General features: G+C 40.0%; 2 long non-coding RNA genes across 3 annotated transcripts in view; one reads left to right on the forward strand and one right to left on the reverse strand.

Annotated features, from left to right (window-relative positions):
• The window catches only part of LOC107982388 (uncharacterized), a 93112-nt gene extending 87360 nt beyond the window's left edge, over positions 1-5752 (forward strand). For both annotated transcript variants that reach the window (XR_001729902.2, XR_010003282.1), the window contains one exon: positions 131-5752. This is a non-coding gene — a long non-coding RNA (uncharacterized LOC107982388). The remainder of the gene's footprint in view (positions 1-130) is intronic.
• Positions 5158-23073, reverse strand: LOC134296503 (uncharacterized). The gene is made up of 3 exons (XR_010003281.1): positions 22962-23073; positions 10364-10480; positions 5158-5336 (listed from the first exon to the last, which is right to left on the reverse strand). It is a non-coding gene; the product is annotated as an uncharacterized LOC134296503 (long non-coding RNA).
• Positions 23074-23910: the final 837 nt, after the last annotated feature.

Genomic DNA, 23910 nt, shown 5'->3' on the forward strand with positions numbered 1-23910 from the left:
AAATTCTGTAAAAATTTAACTGCTTAAATTCTGTGAAAATTCTGACACATCTTCCAACTGGATTTTACTGTGAGGTTCTGTGCCCAAACTTTCCCATGATCTTCTTACTTTTGCACCTTTGTCCCTCCAGGTGATTTGGCCTACATCTCTATATCTCCCATCTGATCATCATCCGGGAGACCTTGTTGTGTACCAGTTCTTGGCGTTGCAAATCAAACGAAGAATTCCTTTGAATATAGAAACTGTTATTTTGGAGACTGAAAATCTTTACTACAATTGACATTGGCCCAAGATTCCACACAACTCCAGGAATAATATGGACTTGGTTGTCTCTTCATGTCCTTTAGTAGTATACTTCGTTAGATCATGACATGGAAATTGTACCTTTGTTGATGATATCTTGAAAGCTATTTTGTTATATGCAATATAATTTGAAGAGAAGTACTCTAATATAGAGTTGTAGAAACCTGATTTGTATTACAATTTTTGGGAGTTTTCAAGTGTGTATATACACATACATTTATGTTCTGTATTATTATAGATATTGTGCATTATTCGATTGTATGCTCCCTGTACACTGCTCCAGTGAGCAACCTGGCTGCCGCCCATTGGACTACTTGAAGCTTCCGAATACTCTTCGAGGGCAACCTCACGTAGATCGTGTTGCAGTAGTCTGTTCAATATGTAACAAGAGTGTGGACTACCATGGCCAAGTCTGACTTTCCAAGGTATGAGTGCAGCTGGTTCACAAGTTTTAATTGTGTGAAAGCTGTCTTGGCCACTGCCGAGACCTGAGGCTCCAGGCTCAGTGATGAGTCCAGAAGAACTCCCAAGCTGCGAACCTACGACTGACCAGGAGTACCTCCGTCTTATCTGGATTCAGTTTCAGTTTGTTTGCCCTCATCCACACCAAAGAAATGACTTCAATCCACATGAAAACAGGTTTATTATCAATTTAGAAACGGCTTTGGAGAAACATCCCTCACTCTGTACATGCAAAAATTGGATTCTTTGATGAATTTGCAGCCAATGCCATTGATGAGGCAAAGATCAGGAATAACAGTGTAAAAGAAACAATCTGAGATCAGTAACTTAGGATGCAATGCCAGATACAGGAAAAGATGCATCCTAGTGCAACAGATGGGGTCAGCTGCAAAGTTTGGAAATGTACTTTTCGGAGTTTAACTCACTGCACAGCAGCCCTGTTGTTAGAAGATTCTGGAAGCTATAGTCCCCACACCCAAACACTTTCCAAGATCATGCCAATTCACCATGGAACAAGCAACACTTTCTGTAAGATGAGCAATGACCCTTAGATAAGAATGGGATATGATAGTAGCATATAATCAGTATATACAGGTTTCCCCCTGTGATGAACGATGATGGCCGTGATGGTGATGTGACAGGGAGGAATCTTTTTGATCTCCCACCGCTGCCACCAGTTGTGATGTTGAGATGGTGTGAAAGCCAATTGTAAATGCTGTTTCCACTGCTGAGGGGATTTTTGAGTCTTTTAATCCCTCTAGATTATATATATATCACCTTTATATGAGGGGAAGGATTACAGGGGGTGATCTTTATTCCAAGATCCCAGCCTCTGTCTCTGTAGTTAGGGATTTCTGTGTTGTGGTTCCCTTTCTGAGGTAACTGTGACTATTATTCTTCCCCAATTAGGTGATTTATCAAGGTAACTGCCGCCAACATGAGGCTTTTGAATTATCACCGATGAAATTTGGCTCCACAGACGCAGATAAGATGAAATGAGTCAGCTGTTAACAAAGAACAAGTTTATTGCGTACAAAACTTATGGTTGCAGGTTGATTGATTTACTTATGGAACTTTAGATAAACAAGTGGTTTAATAACTCTTATAACCACCACAACAGTAGTTTCTGGTGTAAATCCACTCTCACTCTCCTACTGATGATATAAATTGTAGCGAACTCTAACCTCAGCTGAGCTCCTTAGTGAACAATGTCCCAACTACAATAAAAGCTTTTTAATTTGATCTAATACCGATCAAATCCCTGATCACTAGCCTTTCTCAACCAGAGATCTTGACTAGATTCCCTTTAGTCTGCCTTGACTAAAGATTTTTGGCCAGGCCTGTCTCCTCAGCCCTTCTTGACTGAAAAGCCTCCAGCCACGCACACACACACTCACACTCTCTCTGGCTTCTCCTTTTTTAAAACTCCCCTTTTTTCCTTTTCTTGGCTCCGCCCATTTCTCCCTCTGATGAGCTAGCCAGCTTCGTCTCCTTGGTAACAGCACTACTGTGGATTGAAACAAGATGGCTTCTGTTTCAGCTACTGTGTCAGCTAAACCAAATACATACTCCAACAGTCAAAATTAAACATAATAACTATGACTTCTCCATACCCCTAATAATTCAGCAGGGAAAACTGGAAAGCAAGATAGAAGATTTAAAGCACAGCAGGCTCAATTCTGAGGCCAGAAGAAACGTCCCTTAGAAAAATAATGACTAAGAAAGATTTGGAGGATTGCCTTGTATTTGTGTTTTCATTAACATGTTGTTGAAAGCTTTCATTGTTGGAATCACTGGGTTGCTGTGAGTTTTCCAGGCTGTATGGCTATGTTCCAGAAGCATTCTCTCCTGTCCACATCTATGACAGGCATCCTCAGAGGTTGTGAGGTCTGTTGGAAACTAGGCAGGTGGGATTTGTATATCTGTGGAAGGTCCAGTGTGGGAGAAAGAACTCTTGTCTCCCTGAGGCAAGTGTGAATGTTGCAATTGATCACCTTGATTAGCATTGACTAGCCTTGCAGCTTCCAGGTCTGGCTGCTTCCTGCCCGGTGGAATCCTTTGTGGGGAAGTGTTAGCTGGCCCTGATGGCTTCCTGTCTGGAATGTTCCTGTCTTCTGAGTGTTATTCTGTTTTTACTGTCCTGGTTTTAGATATTTTTAATACATTAATATTTCAAATGATTATGATTTTGTACACTACTTTAATCACATTTTTATATTGATGGGGGTATAAATAATGAGATGGATGGATATAAGGAAATACTCAACTCTCTATTCCTTGTCTAATATGGAGCTTGTACTGATTTGGGTTGGGTTGACTGTAGTTTCTTTCTTGTTGTGCAATTAGATCCACTTATATTCATATTTATAATTAGAATCATCCCCCACCACCCTGTCTTTCTAACAGGAGACACTATCACATAGTAAAGCAGGCAGTAATCTTAACTTAGTTATTTTTTTTTCTATATTTGAAGCTGAGTCTTCCTAAACGAATTCAGGATTTAATGAAATTAAATGCAAAATGAAGAAGGGCTCATTTTGCTTTATCACCGTGAAAAGTGGTATTAAAGTGAATTATGTGCATAATGAAAACAAAAGGAGGGGGGATTCTGTTTATTTATCTTCTTTCTGCTTGAGTTCGAAAAGATTTCCATGGCAATTCTTTGGGAAGTTACTTTTCTGCTGCTAATGGAGTTGAAATTTTATTACCTGTCTTTATTGCCCTTTGTCCTTACAGGACCAAGAAGGGAAACCTCACAACCTCTGAGGGTGCCTTCTGTAGATGTGGATGAAACGTCAGGAGCAAATGCTTCTGGAACATGGCCATACAGCCTGGAAAACATCCAACAATCCTGGAATGGCCATTGACTGCAATTGGATCCCTTCAAACCATCTTAACTTTTTTATCATGTCAGAAGCGACTTGAGAACATACTGCAAGTCGCTTCTGGTGTGAGAGGATTGGCTGTCTAGAGACGTTGCCCCGAGGACGCCTGGATATGTTCGCTGAGAGGTTTCTCTCATGTCCCCGCAAGCTAGAGCTGACAGATGGGAGCTCACCGTCTCACGGATTCAAACTGGCAACCTTCAGGTCAGCAACCCAACCTTCAGGTTAGCAGTTCAGCCAGCACTGGGGTTTAATCCATTGCGCCACCGCAGCTCAATACCATCTTAACTGACAACAGAGCAATATCTGAGACAAATTTAGGCCTGTGACTATCATCGTCACCTTTCTAAAAGATCTTTGTCTGATGAAGAAGCCAGTGAAGGTTCAAAAGCTTGCCCAATGTATTTTTTTTTTTTTGCTTTAGAGTTGATCCAATAAAGGTGTCACTGTTTTGTGTATTTTATATATTGTTACACAGTACACAACAATTTTGGTTGCCATTTCGGATTTTGACTAGTTCTACCCTTGGACCAGTTTTTGAAATGCAATGTGTTTTCCTTTTCTTCAGGAGCTGTCAGATGTTTTAATGCATGAGCTCTTCCTTGGTTATTTTACCACACCATGGGATTTATGGTATTAAATGGCTTGCCAAAGAGGCAGGTAATTTTTACACGTGAGTTTTTGTGACATCAGAAGGACTAATTTGGCTCTAAGGAGCTAATACTCTCATTTGGGAAAAGAGAAAATATAAGCCTTTCTAGGTATCATTTAGGACCCCCGGTGGCTCAGTGTGTTAAAGCACTGAGCTGGTGAACTTGCAGATCGAAAGGTCCAAGGTTCAAATCCCGGGAGCGGAGTGAGCGGCCGCTGTTAGCTCCAGCTCTTGCCAACCTAGCAGTTCAAAAACATGCCAATGTGAGTAGATCAATAGGTACCGCTCCGACGGGAAGGTAGCGGCGCTCCATGCAGTCATGCCGGCCACATGATCTTGGAGGTGTATACGGACAACGCTGGCTCTTTGGCTTAGAAATGAAGATGAGCACGAACCCCCAGAGTCAGACATGACTGGACTTAACGTCAGGGGAAACCTTTACCTTTACCTTGTTAGGTATCATTTATTGAATGTAAAGTATGTTTAAAACTGTTATAAATAACGATGGAGTGTTTTTGATATTGGTGTGCTGATTAAGATATAATATGACATTTATAGCAATGGTATGTTGCCTTAGTATTGTCTGCAAAAAAAGTAATTTTTATTGAAAATAAAATAAATTTCTTTTACATAAAAAGTGGGGGAACAATCCAAGAAAAGGAAAGTAGGGGGGGGGGGGGAGAAAGAGTTTGGAGAGGGAGAAGGAGTGGTAAAAAAAAAGTCCTTCCATTCTTCTTCGTGGTGGAAAAATGTTTCTTTCTTCTTCTATTCATTTAATAATAACTTGTCCTTCTATGACGTATAGGGGTAGTGATTTGTTTACATTGTCCATTTTGATTACTCAGTCCTCTCCTATTTTTAGATTGCCCATTTGACTTTATTCAATTTTTAGCCATTTAGGTCAGCTTTATTATAACTTGAATTTGTGAATATTCGAAACTTTCCATCTGAAGAAGACTTGGTCAAAGTTGTGGAAGTTCTCTACAAGGAAACATAGGTGAAGATTTGTTTATAGAGACTTCTGTTGAAATTTCCTTTATAAGAAAGAAAGAAAGAAAGAAAGAAAGAAAGAAAGAAAGAAAGAAAGAAAGAAAGAAAGAAAGAAAGAAAGAAAGAAAGAAAGAAATCACCATTGTGAACTTTAAAGAGAAAATCTGTTTAGAGTAACCCTTGTTGAAGATTCCTTTCTACAAGAAAGAAACAGTAATCAGGATTGTGAAGATAACAAACTTATATTTCATTGTATACTATTTTTTGTTGTACACTTTACAAGATGCTGAAACAAGTATATGTTTATGATTATCTCGGTATTTTAATAGTGGATTATTGCTTTGCTGATTCAAGGACATTCATTTTCTTTATATATGTCCTTAACTTAGCCAGCCCTTTCTGGGAATTGTATCTTCCTATTGTCTTCCTTCCCATGTAAATAAAAAGTAATATGAGATAAGGGTTGCTTCTCTATGCAAAACAAGCACTTAAAGGAGTGCCAAGTTTTTTTATTGTTTGCCTTGAGTTCACATCTAGGCTGGGTAATACCATGCAGCATACAGCTGCAGACATTGCCAGTACTTCTGCCAAAGTACTAATCAGGGCTAACCCTGCTTATTTTATTTCTTGTTAAATGCAATGTTTACCATTGCAATTAGCTTAATAAAGTGTATCTATCAGTTGCTGGCCTGGATGGGCAAAGTGACTTTTATCTCCCAGAATCTCTCAGGGTTTGAACAAAAACATTAAGCGGACTTCCTGTTGATTACTCCCAAATGGAGTAGATTCATTAAATCAGCAGTTCAGTCAATAATCAATACATATGCAAATTGCATTGATACAGTGAATTTACTCTAGCCAGGTCTAACAAGATTTACTATATATCTTATATATATATATATATATATATATATATATATATATATATATATATAAAATGTAATGTTCGTTTTACTATGGAGTAAACAACAAAACCACTGAACCAAATCACACCAAATTTGGCCACAAAAGACATCCAAAATATGTATTTCAATAAAAAAAACCCTAGAAAAATAGTCCAAATTACAGAGGACGAGGAAGAGTCTTTCTCCTCCTAACTGCCAGTTAGAAAGGTAGGCTCTGCTGCCTTTAGCCCCCCCCCCCTTTAGACTTCGCCCCCTTCATATCCTAGCAACTCCCTCAGCCAAAATGGCGCCCAGGGCACAGGCAGAGGGCACTTAGGACTGATCCACACTGCCTATAAAATACAGATTATCTGATTTGAAATGGATTATATGGCAGTGTAGACTCAAGGCCCTTCCACGCAGCTATATTACCCATTTATAATCATATTATCTGCTTTGAACTGGATTATCTTGAGTCCACACTGCCATATAATCCACTTCAGTGTGGATTTTATACAGCTGTGTAGAAGGGGCCTCATATAATCCACTTCTAAGCAGATAATATAAGATTATAAATATAATATGAAATAATTACTGTTGTATAATAAATAATACAGAACAATATAATCTCTAAAACCAGGACAGTAAATAAAGAACAACACCCTGAAAGCAGGGAAATTGGGAATTCCAGAAAGGAAACAATCAGGGCCAGCTAACACTTCCCAACAAAGAAATCCCCCAGGCAGGAAGCTGCTAGGCTTTGAAGCTGCAAGGCCATTAAATGCTAATCAAGGTGCCTAATTGCAGCATTCATACCTGCTACACCGAGACTATTAATTGCTATTCAACCTGGCCAACCAAGGATTCCACAAGGTAGAAGGCGGCCAGGCTTGCAAGCAGCAAGGCTATTCAATGCTTTTCAACCTGGCCAACCAAGATTTCCCCTAGGTGAAAAACTCCCAGGCGTTGAAGCCACGAGGCTACTCCATCCCATTCAACCTGGCCTAGCAAGGATGCCCTATGTAGGAAGCAGCCAGGCTTTTAAACTGCAAGACTATTCAGTGCAATTCAATCTGGCCAAACAATGATTCCTCTACAAAGGAAGTAGCCAGGCTTCAAAGCGGCTCTTTGATTGAGGGTGCTACTCCAGCTACTCCAGAAAACGGCCAGGCTGGAAGGCTATTCACTGCTATTCCACCTGGCCAACAAATGATTCCCATAAGCCACAGCAATGCGTGGCCGGGCAAAGCTAGTGTGTGTGTGTGTGTGTGTGTGTGTGTGTGTGTGTGTGTGTATGTATGTGTGTGTGTATGTATGTGTGTGTGTGTGTGTGTGTGTATGTGTGTGTGTGTGTGTGTGTGTGTGTGTGTGTGTATATATATATATATATATAGTGTAAAGGTGGTATACAGAGTGTAAAGGAAATGGATTTAGATCCTGATTTTTCCAGGTTCTAGTATTGTAGGATGAATCCATGGTATGTTGTTGCCTTCCCATAATAGTAGGCATGAGGAATACTTTTTTGTTGGTAGCTGTCTAGGTCCTGCATGGCTTTGATTTGTGAGTCTTTTCATTAAATGCAGTTGTTTGAACATTGGGTTTTTTTTATTTGGCTGGGATTTTTATTATTGCCCTTGGCTTTTATTAAATCAGACATTTATTGTTGTACTGCTTTACCCATGTGAGAGCCACCCATACACTTCACATGGGTGTGAAAGCCAGATAGTGAAGCAAGCTGATGGGAGAAAAATTAACTCATTATCAAAAAGACAAATCTTGGATGAAATCAAACATGAAACATCAATAGAAGGAAGATAACTAAGCTAGCAGTAGGAAAAGAAGATGGCATTACAGGTGAATTAACTCTTATCAAGCCACAGGAACTGAGTTTACAAGACGTGACAAGAGCCATTGATGACCGGTGCTTTTAGAGGTATCTCAGGCCCCGTCTACACTGCCATATAAAATCCAGACTATCTGCTTTGAACTGGATTATATGGCAGTGTAGACTCATATAATCCAGTTCAAAACAGATAATATGGATTATCTGATTTGATAATCTGGATTATATGGCAGTGCAGCAGGGGCCTCATTCATAGGGTCATCATGAAATGGAATTGACTTGCTGTCAAAAAACTTGTGAAAGTTTTGTGGAGTTTGGCTTTAAGTGTTTAAAATAAATAATTAAGCACCAGCAATATGTAGTTTAAAGCTAAAAGTAGACAGGGTCAAAGACAGAAATTCCCATGTTTTGTTGATTTCTCTTCCTCCACTTCAGTTCACACTACACTCCTCAATTAGACATTTAAAAAGCTTTCCAATGGAACTAAAAAAAGGTTAAGTGACAGCTACTAGTTAGTAACATTGTTAGTAACAAATTAAATTAGTAACTAATTTAACTAAGAGTAAATCTAAAATAATTGAATTTGAATTAACCATTTTAAATGCCAAAAATTAACCAATTCACCAATTCTCACCAAAGTGAGAAGAAAGCATTGTTTTCTACTCAAAACCTCCAGTGTGGTATAGTGGTCTGATTTTTGGACTGCACTTCTGGAGACCTAGATTTGATTCTCTGCTTGGCCATAGAACAGTGGTTCTCAACCTGTGGGTTCCCAGATGCTTTGGCTTTCAATTCCCAGAAATCCTAATGGCTGGGAAACTGGCTGGGATTTCTGAGAGTTGTTGGCCAAAGCACCTGGGGACCCAAAGGTTGAGAACCCCTGCCATAGAACCAGCTGAGTGACCCTGGGCAAGTCACACACTCTCAGCCTCTGAAAAGCCCATGATAGGTTTGCTTTGAGGTGACTATAAGTCAGTATTTATTTGAAGGCACACAAAATAACAATTTGAAAATTCACAGTGTTAACATCATTGATTAAAAATAACAACATTGGCCCTGGCTAGGTGTAAAAGTTATGAATAATAAACATTTAAAAAACCTTTCAGAATCTGCCCAGATTTATTCCCTGCAATACAGGGGGGAAAGCAAATCTTAGGAATCCCTGCCAAAGAACAAGCTAATCTTAAGAATCCCTACTAAGTGTGGAAAAGCCAATTACAGAACTGCCTTTTTAGAGACCTGTCTTCTTCTTGACTTCTCATAGCTTATTATGTGAAACACTGTGGTGACCTGAATCCAAGAGCGATTAGGTTTCCCCTACATTTTATGGTCATGTCTTAGCTCCTAGTCTACTTTTACTGACATTTTGAATTGAGAGTGCACCTCAGATTTCACATTGAGCGTGTTTTGTGATCATAGTTGGCAGAGCTGTTTCTAAATGCATCCAAGGCTAGTATCATGCCACCATATTGCTTCACTTATGCCATCAACTCCGTTGGACTGACCATGTTGTCTGAATGTCCGATCACTGTCTCCCAAAGCAGTTCCTGTACTCCCAACTCAAGAAGCGGAAATGTAATATTGATGGACAGGAAAAGAGATTTAAAGATGGTCTTAAAGACAACCTCAAAAACTGTGGCATAGACCCTGAGAACTGGGAATCCCTAGCCCTTGAGTGCTCTAACTGGAGGTCAGCTGTGACCAGCAGTGCTGTGGAATTTGAAGAGGCACAAATGGAGAGCAAAAGGAAGAAATGTGCCAAGAGGAAGGTGCGTCAAGCAAACCCTGACTGGGACCGCCTTCCACCTGGAAACCGATGTCCTCACTGTGGAAAAACATGTGGGTTACAAACAGGACTCCACAGTCATCTACGTACCCACTGCCAAGACACTACACTTGGAGAGCCATCATACTCGGACAACGAGGGATCACGTAAGTAAGTAAGTAAGTAAGTAAGTAAGTAAGTAAGTAAATAAGTAAGTAATTGTTTCACTCCTTCAATTCTATGGATGATCCAATCATGTTCCGTTTACAATGTTCCCTTGTTGCTCCATGCTTCTCCTAACCAGCTTCACGTTGGAACTTTACACCTATTGCAGAAGCGTATAGGTGTAAGAGACCTTCATTCACAAGTGTTTCCCCAAGTTGTGTTACACTTTGGGAAGAGTGGATGGGCACAACTCACCTTTCTTCCCACCAATCTGCCTTTCTTGGTGTCTTCAACAATCCCATGGAGTCATACTTGCAGACTATTAATGCTAGGTTCTCTGCCAATGTCTTTTATACTTTCAAGAGAAGCTACATCAAGGAGAAAAAAGTAGAAGAGATGCACAGTGCCTTCTACCTTGCTAAGGCAGGGATCCCATGCCTTGGAAATGCCCTATGCATTCTTCTCTTTGGCAGTCTAACTTTTGGTATGGTATTATTTCCCATATTTTCCTTTCCCCCGCTGAACTTATTTCTGGTAGAAAAAAAGAGAGATGAAACAATAGGAAAATATTAGAGAGCTACAAATTGAAGATATAAAATTTTGTACTCGAGGCAGTATGATTGCATAATAAAAGGCTTGTTTGGAAGCACTCCAAGGAGGAAAAAAAAAATCTGTTTTGGCAATGAAGAAGCCCAGGCTTGCCTAAAAACATAGTTTGAAAATCTTTCTAGGGTGCTAAACATCTTCAGGGGCTGACACACACCCTGAGATCTTATATTGGAGCTGCCCAGTATAAATTCCTGCATGTGGAGTTATACATTGACTGGGTCACATAGCTCTTGAATTGAATGGAGTGCACACCAAACATAGGTGTTCTGTCACGGTCTGGGCCTGTAACTATTGTCTTTTGTATAGGACCTATACTTTAGCCAGGGTGCCTAAAGAGAGGTTCTTGAGGATTTCCCTGAAAAGGATGGCCTTTTGAGTCTTTAATGAAATAACAAAGTCTTTATTGATGAACAAATAATAAATCTTCAAGGAGTCAAATAACACTTCAAGGTTTCCTTAATAAACTGTTGGCTTTTCAATCTTGTCCCCAGGGGATGGGCAATTGGCTTTGGATAACTGTACTTTCTCTGTAAGAGGAAAATCCCCTTATAACCTCTCCCAGGCTGTCTATCAAATGGGCCTAGCTGATGTGGGACCTACTACCGATTCCAAATGTGTCTGGGCATCGAGTAGACCTACCAACCATGGCTTGCAGATGTTTCAGCTGGGGTTCCGTGGATCTGTGATGCTGTTCTCTCTCCGAGGTTTATTTGGAAACTTTAGGGCTGTTTCCCTCAGGAGCTGTGAGGCTGAGAGGCTGTAAGCTCTCAGCCAGAGCTTTTGGGACCTTTTCCCCTGGAATTTCTGTTTCTGTTTTCTCGGGTGTTCTATATCCCCGGATGTTCTTGAGACATGAAGCTTTTCTACGGGACGAGCTGGTCTACGTCCTATAGCTTAGCTTCCTTAAGTGAGACTAACTTAAAAATGGCTCCTTCCCTCCCAGAGCCCTGAACAAGGGGTGGAACCAAACTTAATGATGATTGACAGGTGGCCTGTCCTATGACTGCAAACATTAGCAGCAAGAAAATAAAGTTGGAGCTTCTGGTACAGCCGTACCAGCACAATAGGTATGTGCATCTCATCCACATCAGCCTATGCAAAGACACTTCACATGAAATTCCACATGAAATGAATGCAGCTGTTCCACACCAGACAAAAAGGTCCAACTGCTTCCATGGTATAATGCACACTTGTGGAAAATGTCTCCAGGATTCTGACCACTGTTAGATTGGCAGTGCCTTCCTGCCAAAGATAGCCCATAATTTAAGGTGGTGCCTCCTCACTGCAAAAAGGAAGAAGGAGGCACCTCCTAGTTGTACCAACTGTGCTAGAATCCTTTTGGGACATTATATAGATATTTTGCCTGCAAAATGTTATTGCTGTCTAAGTATGGCAGCTGAGTTTTATGCTCAAAGAGAAAGAGAAAGACAAAGAAAGAAATGGGAAAAGATATTACAGTAGAGCTCACTTATCCAAGCTAAACGGGCTGGCAGAAGCTTGGATAAGCGAATATCTTGGATAATAAGGAGGGATTAAGAAAAAGCCTATTAAACATCAAATGAGGTTATGATTTTACAAATTAAGCACCAAAACATCATGTTATACAACAAATTTGACAGAAAAAGTAGTTCAATGTGCAGTAATGTTATGTTGTAATTACTGTATTTACGAATTTAGCACCAAAATATCATGATATATTGAAAACATTGACTACAAAAATGGCTTGGATAATCCAGAGGCTTGGATAAGCGAGGCTTGGATAAGTGAAACTCTACTTTGGAACATGTATTGTCATTATTAGGGGCTGTGGTGGCACAATGTACTAAACCCTTGTGCTGCTGAATTGCTGACCTAAAGTTTGGCAGTTTGAAACCGTAGGATGAGGTGAGCTCTTGCTGTTAGCCCTAGCTCCTGCCAACCTAGCAGTTCAAAAACATGCAAATATGAGTAGATAAATAGGTGGGGAAAGGCAAAAAGATGCTCCAAACAGTTTTGCTGGCCAAACAACCAGGAGGTGTCTATGGACAACGCAAGCTCCTCAGCTTGAAAATGGAGAACACCTTCCCAATGACAGAGATGAGCAATGCCTCCAGAGCCAGAAATGAAAGGAGAAGCCTTTGCCTTTGTGCATTTGTATCTCATTGTATGTCATACTATAATAATAATAATAATAATAATAATAATAATAATAATAATAATAATAATAAGAAGAAGAAGAAGAAGAAGAAGAAGAAGTTATACTAACAAGGCATTGAATATTTGCTTGTGTCTGTTTATATGCTGTAATCTGCTCTGTGTCCCCTCGGGGAGAAGGGTGGAATATAAATTAAGTATTATTATTTTTATTTATTTTGTTAATAATCTCATTAGCATAATAATAATAATAATAATAATAATAATAATAATAATAATAATAATAATAATAATAATAACAACAACTTTATTTTTATAACCTGTCTCCATCTCCCCTAAGGGACTCAGGGCGGCTTACATGGGGACCAAGCCCAGAAAAAACAAAGAATTCAAAATACAAATTAGAACACATAACAATAACAATATAATTAAAAACAATCCAAGGAAATAAAAACATTTATTTTTACAAAAAAAAAACCTCAAGCCAGAAAAATGGGAAAAATAATGAAAAACAGTTCAAATCTAAAACATGTAAATGGTGTTAAGTGCAAAGTACTATATTGTTAATGAACTTTACTCCTCGGCTTTCCTCCATGCACCTGCCAAACAAGTGATGTTTGGAATTTTTCTCTCTGTTTATTTCCCACATCAGTAGCGTTGAAAGGAAAAGGCTACATTGACTTGAATGCGCATTTCGATTTACAAACTGCTCTCCTCCACTTTTCTTGATAGCATCCACAACATGCAGAAGTGACACGCTGGAGAATAAAAGGTGCTCTCCACCGAGCGAATGAGGCTGTTCAAGGCACTTCATCATCTTCAAGGGTACCGGTGGCTTTCATCCCATTTTAGATCCCAGAGGTAGGCCCAACCAAGTTCATAAACTATATCAGGCTGAAATAGTCACTCACCCAGCCAATCTAACCTCATCTCTCAAAGGGCATGTGATTTACAGCCTTTAACTCAAAAGATGCAGATTTCTTCTGCAGGCTTATGTACCTACTGATTCTCCGCTTAGAAGCTGCTCTCTGTTTTTATCCCATAGAATCCTTGATGCCTGTCATTTCATCACACCTTCATCTTTACCTTCACCTTCCCTTGCCATTCCTCTGTGCTTCTCAGCCCCGTAGTGCTCTGAATATTAGGCACAGGGTTTAGATGCAAAGAAACGTAATGCAAGACAAGTACAAAAATGCTCAAGTGCTGGGTTCTCCTTATTTTATGAAGTTTACTGGGTAAACTTCAGTTAGACCCACCTACCACCCTAACCTAAGTTTCTGGGTTATTGTAAGAATGAAATTGGGGAAAGAAGGGCCATGTGTGCTGTCTTGAATTACTTGGGCTCAACGTGGGTTGAAAAAAGAATTATTGCTGCTGCTGCTACTGCTGCTGTGTTATTTACAAAAATGGAAAGAATAATCATAGTTCCATTCATTGATATCCTGCCTTTCCCCAACAGTGGGATTCAATTTGGCAGACAAAATATTAAAGCCAGAGCAGATTACATAGTTCCATTACAAAAATGGCTGTTAAATGCAAATAAACAATATAAAAAATAGGCATTTGACACAGAAGAGATTGTTACACAAACACCTGCTTTTATTAAAAGCCAAGTTTCTCGATCTTATGAGTTACAATGATATCTCTGAAGGCAGCTAGGCAATGTCGGGTAAAATCTCACACCTTGTGGTTGCGAGATTATGTTATACAAGCTTTTTACAGTTCAGAGCTTAAACTCTCGGGAACACTGGGGAAATCCAAATGTTTTCATTCTCTGAGTTCCCATTATTTCTATTTCAGGTATACACTTATTTTTAAAATCTTTTCTAAGATAGGAAGAGGTGGGTAGCATTTTCACTTAGCCAATATCTTAGTCCAGGCAAAATGGATTCCTCAGCATCCTATACCTTTTGATAGTGATAAGGGGATGTTATTGCTTCCTGTATCCACACTATTTAAAAGGTTTGTAGGTAAGAGGAAATAACATTTGAACCCCTTTTCAATACTGTTACAATCTTAGTGTACCAAAGTTAAAATAACAGCTACTTACTGGATAAAATCAGCAAAAAATGATGAAATTAACAGAATAAAAGCAGCCATAAGTATAACAAATTGCTTTTTCAGAAGTAAATGTCCGATATATATGTATCCAATTGAGGGTACACATGGAAAGCTGCCCACTCATGGGCCATAGGATTGAATGGAAATTTTATAAATACAGTAGAGTCTCACTTATCCAAGACTCGCTTATCCAAGGTTCTGGATTATCCAAGGCATCTTTGTAATCAATGTTTTCAATAGATCATGATACTTTGGTGCTAAATTCGTAAATACAGTAATTACAACATAAAATTACTGCATATTGAACTACTTTTTCTGTCAAATTTGTTGTATAACATGATGTTTTGGTGCTTAATTTGTAAAATCATAACCCAATTTGATGTTTAATAGGCTTTTTCCTTAATCCCTCCTTATTATCCAAGATATTCGCTTATCCAAGCTTCTGCCGGCCCGTTTAGTTTGGATAAGTGAGACTCTACTGTAATTAGAATACCAGACACATGGCCACTATGACAAATAGGCCAATGCCTTGGAAGCAGAGCCAGCCCTAGGTATTTTTCAAGTGTAGGCGAACAGAATTTTGGCGCCCCCCCCCCAAACCAATCACTGAAAAATAAAAGCGTTGGATAAGCGAAAATGTTGGATAATAAGGAAGTATAAATGAAAAGCCTATAAAACATAAAATTACATTATGATTTTTAAAATTAAGCACCAAAACATCATGTTTTACAACAAATCAATAGAAAAAGCAGTTCAATACATGGTAATGTTATGTAGGGATTACTATATTTGCAAATTTAGCACTAAACATTGAACAGGGATATAGGGCAGTGTGGACTTAGATAACCCAGATAGCCCTCAGTATTAAAAAAAACCCCTCTAAAATCAGGACAATAAATAAAGAACAACATTCTGAAAGCAGAAGAAATCCAGACAGTAAACAATCAGGGACAGCTAACTCCTCCCAAAAAAAGATTCTCCCAGGCAAGAAGAAGCCAGGCCTTGAAGCCACAGGGCCATTGAATGCTAATCAAGGTGATTAATTACAACATTCACACCTGCTTCAAAGAAAAGTTCTTTCTCCCACCCTGGACCTTCTACAGATATATAAACCCCACATACCTAGCTTCCAAGTTCCTACAGACCTCACAATCTCTGAAGGCCCCAAAGGTGGGCTTGCGTGGTGCGAAGGTGGGTCTGCGCTGGCCGGAAGGCCCAGCGCGGCCGCTGGAAGGCCCGAAAGAGAAGGAGGTGGAGAGTGGTGCCCTCCTCCCAGGACGATGGTGCCCCCAGGACGATGGCGCCACAGGCAAATGCCTATTTCGCCTTATGGTTGGACCGCCTCTGCTTGGAAGGCTACTACTCATATGCTGCCCGGGGGATTCTGGAAACAAAATAAGATCTCAAAGCTCAGAGAACAATTTAGTTACATTTTAGGGTCAGAGCTGTTCTACACATGAAGAATACTATCAGGAACATATTTGTAGCATATTGTATACTGCATGCTGCTGTTCATAAACAAGACACCATCAATGGTATACTACTCCATCATCCCTTAACCAGACCTAACACAGAGTATATCCTTTCTGTTGACAACGGAAAAAGAATGCAGCCTCCACATTGGTCCTATCTTACTGAGACTGGTATTGCCAATCCATAGGATCAAAGTTTGGGAAATATATTTTTGCACTGCAAACTCTGTATATGTTGAAGCATGCATCTGTTTATCTGTATGTCAATATAAAGCCAAATCAACAGCTGTTGCTAGGTGATGTGGCCCTCTGTGATATCACTGGATTGGCTACTGCTAGGGAAAGAATTGTCTGTTGCTAGGTGAAGTAGCCCTCTGTGATGTCACTGGGAAAGAAAGGTGGCGTGTTTGCGGAGATGGAGGGAGGAAGGAAATGAGAAGGGAAGGAAGGAGCCACAAAGAGATCCATGTTGCCATTAGACACATTGTGAGATAGGCCACTCAAAGCTAGAAAAGGAAGAAAGGGAAATGGAAGGAAAGAAAAAAGAAAGAAAGAAGAAGAAAGGGAGGAGGAAGAAAGAAAAAGGAGAAAGTGAAAGAAGGAAGAGAAAGGAAAGCAGAAAAGATATGAGGGAAGGGGTGTGTGGTCCCAACGATACCTGGACAATGCTGGGTATATGTGCTAATGGTATATAAACATCACACAGGGAGAACACAACTCAAATGACAGCATGTGACCAAGGGCTTTACATATCTCTCTGGTCTAATGCCATAGTCCTCGCAAGGGTGGAACCCAGGACTAGACCAAGTTTAAAACTTTCTCCAACATCAACAAGAGAAAGCAGATGAAATCTTCTAAGGACAGAGTTGTATCTCTCAGGTGGCCAGTCCTGTTGGCTTTGCATGTGAAAGAGGATGGGATGGTGACCGCTATTTCATCTTTGTCTCAGGCAGCTAAATATCTTGGGAGAGTTTACAAACATCAAGTCTACTTCATTGAAGGGCAATTACTGCCAGGTTTTTTTGGGGTTTTTTTTTTGGGGGGGGGGGGGTAATCTAACCAAATTATTACTGCATATTAGAATGTTTATTTCTCAAATTATTATTAACTGTTTATATTTATTTATTTATTTATTTGCTACATTTCTATGCTGCCCTTCTCACCCCAAAGGGGACTCAGAGCAGCTTACAAATTAAATTTACATACAATATTATATTATTAGCATAGTACAATACTGGTAATAAATTACTATATTACACTGTATCAATATATTGTAATATTATTAGTAATATTACATGTAAAATATAATATATAATTAATATTATTATATTATAATAATATTATATTAGGAGCCTCCGGTGGTCTAGGGGATAAAAGCCTCGTGACTTGAAGGTTGGGTTGCTGACCTGAAAGCTGCCAGGTTCGAATCCCACCCGGGGAGAGCGTGGATGAGCTCCCTCTATCAGCTCCAGCTCCATGTGGGGACATGAGAGAAGCCTCCCACAAGGATGGTAAAAACATCAAAAACATCCGGGCGTCCCCTGGGCAACGTCCTTGCAGACGGCCAATTCTCTTACTCCAAAAGCAACTCCGGTTGCTCCTGACACGAAAAAAATATATATTTTATTATTAGTATTATATCGTATTACAATATAATATTATGAATATTATATGTATATACAATATACTATAATTATTATATATTGTAAATTATATTGTGTGTGATATACATGCACACACACACACACAGATATATATATACATATATATACATACACACACACACACACACACACACACATATATATAACTATATATAAAACTAGCATAGCATGTTATTGCAGGTTATTTATATTTATATATGCCATAAATACTCCCTTTATATAAAAACATATTCAGATGGCATAACACAGCTTTCCTCAATTAACCCAGGGCTCTTCCAGCTGCTGGCTGGGGATGATGGGAGTTGCAGTTTTCCACAGGCAGAGGGATCCAGGTTAGAGAAGAATAATTTAGTAGATGACAGATATTTTGCATGCACGTGGATGGCTGCATGTATTAAAAAAAGGAAGCAAGCATGCGTTACTATGTCTGATTTTTATCTCTCAGGCAGGTAGGATGTCTTTTATACACAGCACACACACACACACACACACACACAAACTCTGGCCTCCCTGCTTGGCTATCCCAGATGCCATTAGACATAACTCAACAGACGATTTCATAAACCTACTTAAGAATGTAAAAGTTTGATAATAATTCCCGTATTATTAACCCTCCCACCCTTGTAAATTTTATGGGCTGGGAGCTACGGGGGTGTAAGGGGGGTTAAGGGAGGGGAGGAGGGGAACGGAGGCGCGGCCGTGGGGACGGGACTCCACAGCTGTGATTCATTCTGCTGTCAGTCTGGGTCATATTTATTAATAGTCCTAATGCGGGAAGCAATAAAGGAAGAGAGAAATTCTATTAATTAAATCATTGTTATAATTAACTTTCATTAAAGGAAAATCAATAAAGAGGAGCCTGGATTGAAATAGTGCCCATCCATTATGGCCGATTTTACTGGAATGCATTCAGGACCTGCTATATATTATAGGGCTGGCGGGGGCAGAAAGGAAGGGGGGGGGATGAGAGCTAGCAGGGCTGTGAGAAGGGGGCTATGTCACAGCTGACTGATTTAAAGAGCCCAGCTCTATTTCTATGTGTGTGGGTGAGTGTCCCTGCCTAGATGGGAGGCAGGTCCATATAAGATGCGTGGCTCTCTGGAACCGAGGCAAGTGTGTGTGTATGAAGGTGTATGAGAATGGGTACACAACCATGTGCTGAACCAGAATGGGGGAGTGGACGCTGGACATATTTATTGGAACTGGATACGTGAGAAAAGGCAAAACCTCACACCATTACTGATCCTTAGGGATTATGGAGAGAGAGAGAAAAACACATGTTTTATGTGCACTGCATGAAAGAATGCATCTTTGTAGGCTCCTGTCTCAGAGATGTAAATGGGCGCAATAGATCTACATGCTGTCCTGTTTTGTCACGGTTGTGCGAGCCTTTCAAGGTGTTATGCGAAACAGCCTTGGCGGGATTGCAATTCAATGGGAGTAGCTCCATAGGAGCCCCGGTGGCGAAGTGTGTTAAAGCACTGAACTGCTGAACTTGCAGACCGAAAGGTCCCAGGTTCAAATCCCGGGAGTGGCGTGAGCGGCCGCTGTTAGCTCCAGATTCTGCCAACCTAGCAGTTCAAAAACATGCAAATGTGAGTAGATCAATAGGTACCGCTCTGGTGGGAAGGTAACGGTATTCCATGCAGTCATGCCGGCCACATGACCTTGGAGGTGTCTACGGACAACGCCAGCTCTTCGGCTTAGAAATGGAGATGAGCACCAATCCCCAGAGTCGGTCACGACTGGACTTAACATCGGGAAAACCTTTACCTTTACCTTTAGCTCCATAATGGGAGCAGAGAGCAGGTGACAGGTTCAGGACCTGGGAGAGCTCCTTGGGAAGCCAGATGCAGACATGAAAAAGCTCAGATGGGCCCCACCACAGCAGGGTTATGTGGAGAGATCTACTTGTCAGGAAAAGACTCTGGATTGGGGTGTCATTGAAAACTCTCAGATTGGGCCCTGTAGGGATGCCATGGAGAACAGTTTGTGGAACAGGTGGTCCGATTTAGGTTCCTCTCTGGATCTGCTGTAACAAGAGTTGCAGATATAACCTAAATACAGAAAAGGGGCCAGCATTGTGTAATGTTTTCAGCATTATAGACCAGGGTTCAAATTCCTACTCGGCCATTGAAAACCACTGGACAGGCCAGGGCAAGTCACACTCTTTTAGCCCCAAGAGGAAGGCAAACATATTCTGAAAAAAATCTTGCCCAGAAAATTTTGTGAAAAGTTCCCCTTAGAGTTGCTGTAGTTTAGAAATAACTTGAAGGCACACAACAAGAACATGATATGGAATGACAAGTCCCACCATCACTCATGATTGACCTTCCTGTTTAAGGCTGATGGGAACTGCAGTGCAACAACAAACATTTCCATCCTTAGTGCTACATTTATCAGGATCCTTTGTTTCTGTCTGTGCTTAACTGTCTTTGTGTCTATTTTTCTTAAAGGATTTTTGTTGTTGTTTTCAATCAGCAGTGGAGAAATGTTGGGCTCTTCTCCAGTAGTTAGTTAATGCCTGATTAACAAGGATTCAGGAAACTATGAATGACTATTCAGGGACTCATGAGTCAGACAGAATGTATTGCAGGGACTTGTATTGCTTGTAAGTAAATTATGGATTGCAGACAGGAGATAGTCCACATAGTATTGCAGTTTGAGTGTTGAACTAGGACTCTAGGGCCACTTCTACATTGCCATATAAAATCCATATTATCTGCCTTGAACTGGATTATATGGCAGTGTAGACTCATATAATCCAGTTCAAAGCAGATTATCTGATATGATAATCTGGATTATATGGCCGTGTAGAAGGGGTCTAGGAAACAGGTTTCTCATTTCTTCACAGTGATGGAAACCACTTGGGTAACTTTGAGCAAGTCACACTCTTTCACCTTCAGAAGAAGACCTCCTCAGAATAAATATTGAGTTTTCAGGGCTGAAATCAGTATAAAGCTCTTGTAGAAGAGAGAGCATTTCCACCTCCAACTTGTTGCACTGCAGTCTTAAGGGGAGAAAGCTGTTATGGCAAAAGTATCATTGTAAAATAAAATGTGCTTACTCTAAACATGATTAAACGTAAGAACGCTCATTGGAAATAACCCTCAATCCGCCAGTTCATTGTGGGATTTAAGAGCAAAACCCATCGGGTGACCCTGGACAAGTCACACACTGCCAGCCTAATAATATTCAAATACTCAATGCTTATGCTGTGTAGTTGATAGTGAAGAAAAAGCCAAGGAGGAATGATTGTCCATGCTGCTGAATGCTCTGAGGGAGCAGTTTTATGACCTATACATGCTTGCCTGGATCTCTTGGACATTGTTGTGAGACCCTTCTTCATTCTTTCACTAGCAACTATGCTCAGGTCAGTGGCTCTTTTGGAAGGGGCTTTTTTTAGTGGTGCCACCTTGGTTGTAGACAGCCAAGAAAGGTTATTGTGTCTACAGAGACTGCCAATTTCAGTATCTCAAACACATACATACTTATGTGAGCTGCTACTACTTCTGTATATATTTTATGTTGATACTAGTGTATATAACTACTGTTGTCAAAATTTGCATTTTCTTTGTGGCTTTCTCTTTCTTTTCTTCCTTCCTACTCACCTAACTACCTACCTACCTACCTTTTCCTTCTCTTCTCTTTCCTTTTCTTTCTTTTCTCACCCTTTCCTCCCTTTCTTTCAATTCCCTTCTTTCTCTTTCTTTCCTTCCCGAATCTCTTTCCCCATTTCTTTTGTCTTCTTTCATCTATCCTTTTCTTGGAAGTCACAGTCACTGAGCCTCAGAACAAGGCACGTGTACACATACCTGTTCCAAAATACAATTTTTCATTAAATTGCTCACTTCCTTGTGGGTTGGATGTCTGATTGTGACCTTCGGGGCTGGGTTGTAGACCTCATGGTGCAACCATTTTGTCTAACACTAGGTACAGTAGAGTCTCACTTATCCAACACTCACTTATGCAACATTCTGGATTGTCCAACACATTTTTGGAGTCAATGTTTTCAATATATCATGATATTTTGGTGCTAAATTCATAAATACAGTAATTACTACATAGCATTACTGCATATTGAACTTCTTTTTCTGCCAAATTTGTTGTCTAACATGATTTTTGGTGCTTCATTTGTAAAATCATAACCTAATTTGATGTTTAATAGGCTTTTCCTTAATGCCTCCTTATTATCCAACATATTCGCTTATCCAACATTCTGCCGGCCCGTTTATGTTGGATAAGTGAGACTCTACTGTAATTCTTTCTATATACTGTCCTCTTGTAATTGCAACTGAGTTCTACATACTTTTTTTTTTTTACTTTTTGTTGCCCTTGCCCCAAAATGTGGTGTCTTTTCTAGTTGAAATCTCACAGTAGTTTCTGTTTGGGTGCCAAATTTGGTCCAGATCCATCAAGCCATATAGAATTATTTGTGGTACAAACCAGCCAACCAACATACATACGTCGTTTGACTTTTATATAGAGAAATTGGTTTTAGTTTACTTTACATGAAATGTTGGGTTACTATGTTGAGTTACTATTAAAATAGGCCTAAAACTCTATAGCCCACACTATACCATGCCACAAATTCTGTATCAACTTGATATTAGTATGGAAATACGGCAATTAAAAGCAAATTAAGACAACTTTTTTTTTTCGTGTCAGGAGCAACCGGAGTTGCTTCTGGAGTGAGAGAATTGGCCGTCTGCAAGGACGTTGCCCAGGGGATGCCTGGATGTTTTGATGTTTTTACCATCCTTGTGGGAAGCTTCTCTCATGTCCCCGCATGGAGCTGGAGCTGATAGAGGGAGCTCATCCACTCTTTCCCCAGGTGGGATTCGAACCTGGCAGCTTTCAGATCAGCAACCCAACCTTCAAGTCACTTAGTCCACTACGCCATCTGGGGGCTATTAAGACAACTAAAGACATAACTTAAAGTAACACAGTTTTACTGTATCATAAAACAGCCTTGTGAATGCAGTATGAAGTTTTAGTTAATTTTTTGCTGGTTGCTTGAGAGTTCTGGTTGCTAGAGTTCCAGTTAACTGAGAGTATTTAGTAAATACTTACCAGGCAGGTTTCAGGGAATTCAGTGGGATTACTTTTGGACCAGCATGATAGATTCCTTTGTGAGGTAGCTGGATATGCATTTTTAAAAATCTGATGGCCAAACCCCTGAAGTACTAAGCCAATCAAATACCAAATATGTGATTCCCTTCCTCTGATTGGTTACTGGAGGTTAAGTACATTATGTTGTCATGTACTTTCATAGCTCAGAGTTTCCCTATTTTGGTTTCCCTAGAAACCAAGATATAAATACAACTCCTGGCCACTGCTCATGGTGATGGGGACTTCAGTTTAAAGACATGTGGTGACCCAAAGTTGGGGAAATGGTCTTGAGTTGAAACTGGAGGGCTGTGGAATGAAAAGCAATTGTGACATTTCCAGTTGCCATGTGAAGATGTAGAACAACTGATAAGAAGGAACAGGATAAGACTCCAGGAAGATATTCTCACCTTCTCACCGTTATAAAAATATTTCTGGTCTTCATTAGGTACTATACAATTGAGAACTGAAGGCCAGTCCTATTGGCAACAGTCTCGTTTTATCATCTCTATGATCAACATATGGATTCTTACCATTTCACCCAATAATAGCACCAGGAAGTATCAAATCGCATGCAGTTGGTTGGTTGTCATTTGAATTCTTCCAAAGTAGATTTGTCTGACCAATCAGAGTTTGTTTCACATTGTGCTTCAGTATTTTCATGTAGGGTTACTAGAAGGAAAACTGGGCTGCTATCTCTCTAACTGTTGTGGAGAAGAAAAGGGAATTGCTTGTCATACAGCCAGGTAACAAGCATGTCCATTAATGGTACAGGAGCCCTTTTAGCTATGGAAATTCTTCCTGTGAATTGTGCTGATCCTATCTATATCTGTGTCCATGTCTGTATCTCCATGTCTTGGTTAGCCACGGGATATAAAGGCAGTATTGTGTGGTTGAAGGCTTTCATGGCCAG

Source organism: Anolis carolinensis, chromosome 2 (assembly GCF_035594765.1).
Source record: "Anolis carolinensis isolate JA03-04 chromosome 2, rAnoCar3.1.pri, whole genome shotgun sequence".
NCBI lineage: Eukaryota > Metazoa > Chordata > Lepidosauria > Squamata > Dactyloidae > Anolis > Anolis carolinensis.